At 45.2% G+C, this 4675-nt stretch overlaps 1 long non-coding RNA gene across 1 annotated transcript; it reads left to right on the top strand.

Annotated features, from left to right (window-relative positions):
- The first annotated feature begins 1714 nt into the window (after window positions 1-1714).
- LOC311444480 lies at window positions 1715-3324 on the top strand. The gene is made up of 2 exons (XR_014697897.1): window positions 1715-1828; window positions 2605-3324. It is a non-coding gene; the product is annotated as an uncharacterized lncRNA (long non-coding RNA).
- Window positions 3325-4675: the final 1351 nt, after the last annotated feature.

Genomic DNA, 4675 nt, shown 5'->3' with positions numbered 1-4675 from the left:
TATTGAGCGTCTGTGTCTTCCTTCCGTCGACAACAGATTGTAACTTCTAGAAACACCCCAGTTCTCATGTCTGCACTCTGCATGCTGTTGAGCTAAGCCATATAAATAAGGTAATAAAACCACAGCTGCTGTTCCTGTTCTTTCTGCTTTTTTTGTGCTTTCCCCCTGCACTTTCCCATGTGATTGGCTTCAGGTTCCAGGTGGGACCTAATAGTAACTGAGTTGCAGGTGTGCCATGAGAGAGCTTCTTCTGCCTGGGCTGCTCTTTGGGGTAAGTGCTTTGTTTTTCCTTCAGTCAGTTGCAGGGTTCTTTAGGTGGGTCAGAGTGTATGGACTGATGCATTTTCAAGTAGAAACCGGTACGCATATCTTTTTGAGGTGGCAACTGGTAGGATCTGTCATAGTAAAGCAATCTAAGTAGTAGGTGCCTGTATTGCATGCAGCTCTTCCTCAGGTGAGTAGTTATTACAGCAGTTTTACGGATAGTATGGCGATGTTATTTTGTGTGTTTGCTTTGTGTTTCTGGGTCCCTTATGATTTTTGCAGAATTACAGGGCTTTTTGTGAGTCTTTGCCTTTATGTCAAATCTTATCAAAGTCACAACCTTGGTGGCAAAGTGATGGAGCAGGGTTTAGGAGAAATGTATCATTGAAGAGCCCTGTGTGAGCATGTATCTGAAAATGGCAGCAGTGGGCATATAAGCAGTGGTCTTTCTCAGGGTTAGGGGCGGTTTGTTATATTTCTGGAGCTTTTGCCTGTGTGTTTGCTGTCTGTCGAGTCGTTAGACCATAAAGCCTTCTAGGCTTTATGTGCATGGAATTCACATATTTGAGGTATGTTTATGAGGGGTTGCCAGGTACGTTGTTTTTGGGAAACCGTGGGGTACGGTTTCTTGACCGCGTAAGTGCAGTACTGCCAAGAGACTGAGCAGGGTCACCTTCTTCATCACTGAAGAATAAGTCTGTTCGGGCACATTTCAGCGCAGCGCTGCCCGGGCACATTTCTCAGTTGGAGCTACTGAGCAGGTGAGTTAAAGGAACCAGGAACAGAGAGGTATTGCACAATGATATGTTGCATTAGTAGTAGTGAGCGTTGTGCAGGAGGTGGGTATTAGCTCTGGCATGCTAGTGAATGCTGGTTCTCTGTTTTTGCAAGTGATGATGAACCTGTTTGACGTAATTCCATTTGAAAAAGTTCCAGTTACTTGACTGGTTGTGTTGTCCTTTTAATATTAAAAGCTGCAGCAAAAGCATGGGGATTGTTGCTTCTAGAAACACCCCAGGTCTCTTGTCCTCTGCATGTTGTTCAGGTAAAGCAGATTTAAAAAAAAAAAAAAAAAAAAGAAAATGAAAATCTGCTGCTCCTGCTCTGCTCCTACTTCCTTGTGCTTTGTCCCTCCCCTTTACAATGTGATTGGGTTTGGGTGCTGGGCAGGGCCAAATGGTATATGAGCCCCAGGCATGGCATCAGAGAGCTCCTTCTGCCTGGGCTGCTCTTTGGGGTAAGTGTTTTGTTTTCCTTCAGTCAGTTGCAGGGTTCTCTAGGCAGGCTGGAGTCTATGGATTTCTGGATTTCTAAGTGCTTGGAATTCACTTAACAGAGGGATATTTAGTAGAGGTTGCTGGCTCACTGTTCTTTGCGATGGTGGGATACGCTTCTGTTTTTTGAGCTATATTTTAATCTCTAGATGTACAAGCCTACTTGTGTAATTTTCCAGGGGACTAAAACCAGCTTCATTTCATGCTACATGTGGCTTGGCAGTTTAGATGCAGCGTTACCAAGAGCCTGAGCAGGGTTGTATCAGAGTCTGCTCTTTCCTCTGCAAAGGGTAAGTCTGTGATTACCTCTGCAGGGGCTGCTGTGCGTGCACGTCTTTTTGGCATTTATGGATCTCAGATGTTTTTTTTTTTTTTTTTGTGTGTGTATGTTCTAAGGTTTTGTTTTTTTGAGGGGCAAATAGTGTGTGTGCTGAGCGTGGTTGGCAGGAGGAGGTGGGGAGCTGCTCAGGACTGGTAGGTTTGGTTTCTCAGAGTGTGCGGCAGCCTTCGGGTGCGATGCGACTGATTGTTGAGTCTCTCCTTGGGTCTGCTGCAGAGCACCTGTTCTGACTTGCTGTTGCCATAGGGCTTCCCTCCGGGGGGTCACTTTTTCTTGTGCCTTGTGTTGTGTGTTTTGTTTTAGTGTTTGTGGCGTGCCTGTGTGTGTATGTGTTTGGTCTGGAGCTGTCCTGCCTGGCAGTTAGCAATGACAGCTAACGTGGCAGTGCATGGGTGTACTAATACATTGTCCGGACTGTTTTGGCAAAGACATCCAGTCTGCCTCTGGGCATGTGCTGAAGGGCAGCTGTCACAGTATATCTGTTTGCGCACAACTGCTTGTTTACCTCTATTCATTTAATAAATTGTAAAATTTAATTGCAATCCAATTTGGGACCCAGTCATGTATGACAACTGGGGGCTTGTCCGGGAGGGCTTTGGTTCCTGAATTCTTACTTTATCTAGGAGAGGCGCCCCACCATTTGGTGGCTGCTGTTCGAGTCAGGTCGGGACTAATGGCATCTTGAACCTGAATAAAGGTAAGCAAAGGTTTTGATTTTTTTTTCAGTTCCCTTGCTGGCTGCAGCACTATATTTTGCCCGTAATTCTGCGTGTGAAGATCTGAATGAAGACAATGGAGTCATAAGCGTTTAAAGCGTATACTGTTCTGTTGGGTGGGTTTCGGTTGCCTGTGTGTGTAAGAGTGTGACTGAGACGGAATTCAGTTCCGAAGCGATTGTGGAGGTCTTCTAACCACGGTTCCAATCTCCCACGAGGGACTTGGCCAGTGAAGGAACGAAGGGATTCCTATAGGATTTGTGGGTGGGTGATAGATCTTAAATCCTCTGTAAGACACTCTTATTAAGGTAACCAAGGGCTGTGGGAATTGGCACAGTAACATTCCTAGATGGGTCAGACAAAATCGAAGACCAGGGACCAGAAGAAAGGGAGCAAATTACCAGACATACCACCAGAAAGTCCATTAGGAATAACGGTTAGAAATTGGAATGAGAGGGGCCCCAGAAAAGGAAAAAGTAAATAAAAACCGGTCCAGTATTGTGTGATAGAATGGCCAAAGGAGCCTTTAACACCACATATCTTTCAGCCTGCTTTTGGATCCTTTGAAGACTGTATTTGTCAGGCCTTAAATACACATGTTAATTCGAGGGAACCTTTTTGCTGGGAAGAAAGTGATTATGCAGGATTATGGATCAGGAGGACTTCATGTCCTTTTCCAGCCTCAATATTTACACTAAAAGCAGATAAGAAATTTGAAGAAGAACAAGAACAGGAAAAAGGAAAAGATAATAAACGGGAGCCGTTGGATAACCTACCATCTCCATATCCTAACAATCCACCTCCGGTGGCTGTGGTATCTCCAGCAGTACCACCATTGCCCCAGCTTTCAACACCATCAGCACGAGAATGAGACCGACCACCGGCTGCATGCATGAGAAGTAGTACTGCCATATCTGAGAGAGCTCCTCTATATCCCTTAAGGGAGGTAACTGGTGTATAACTGGGTTGGAGTTTTAACAGGGCTTTAATGGTTTCAGGGTTAGCGTGTTAGTGTTTTAGAGGTTTTTTTTTTGTTGGTGTTTGTTTTTTTTTTTTTTCTTGGGATGGAGTGTTGCTATGTTTTTTAGGGTTAGGGTCCTAGGGTTTTATTTTTGGTCCGTTACTTAGGGTTAGTGTGTTAAGATCCTTTTTTTTTTTTTTTTTTTTTTTTTCAGGTTAGGTTCTCCAGGGTTAGGGTTTTGAGCATCCTAGTTTTTTGGGTTATGGTGTTGAGCATCCTAATGTTTTGTGTTAGGGCTTTGGGTTTTAAGCATCCTAATTTTTGGGTTAGAGTTTTGTGTGTTTTCATGTTTTCAGTTTGTGCTTAGAGCGTCCTAAAGTTTTGGGTTTTGGTTTGTGTTTTGAGCGTCCTAATGTTTAGAGTTACGGTTTTGAGCATCCTACTGTGTTGGGGTGGCTTTGGGTTTTGTGCATCTTAATTTTGGGGTTAAGGCTTCAAGCGTTCTAATTTTGTTGTTTAGGGCTTTGAGAATCCTAATGTTTTGGGTTTGGGTTTTGAGCGTCTTAAGTGTTTGGGTTAGGGCTTTTAGGCATAGTACATCAGGGGTTTAGTGTGGTAAATAGTTTGGGTTAGGCCTGTAGGGGTTTCAAAGTTTTTTAGTGTTACGGGTTGAGGCTTTTTTGAAAGGCCGGTAAGTGCTTGGGTTAGAGTGAGTGCCGGTAAATGTATTTCTTGAACACTCGGCCTGTGATTGGTCAAGCCAGCTGCCTGGGGAATGCCGGTAGGCGTAGTTTTCCGGCACCGGGCTTCCGGGAGGCCATGTTATTTGCCCAGAGTATGCCGGGAGATGTAGTTCTCGGGCTCTGGACTTCCGGGAGGCCATGTTGAGTGCCCAAAGCATGGTGGGAGGTGTAGTTTTTGGACTCTGAACTTCCGGGAGGCCATGTTTGGTTCCCAGAGCATACCGGGAAATGAAGTTCTCGGACTCTGGACTTCCGGGAGGCCATGTTGGGTGCCCAGAGCATACCGGGAAATGTAGTTCTCGGACTCTGGACTTCCGGGAGGCCATGTTGGGTGCCCAGAGCATACCGGGAAATGAAGTTCTCGGACTCTGGACTTC

Source organism: Aythya ferina, assembly GCF_964211825.1.
Source record: "Aythya ferina genome assembly, chromosome: 14".
NCBI classification, from domain to species: Eukaryota; Metazoa; Chordata; class Aves; order Anseriformes; family Anatidae; genus Aythya; species Aythya ferina.
Note: the sequence above shows the minus strand (reverse complement) of the source record. Positions and strands in the feature narration are given on the sequence as shown.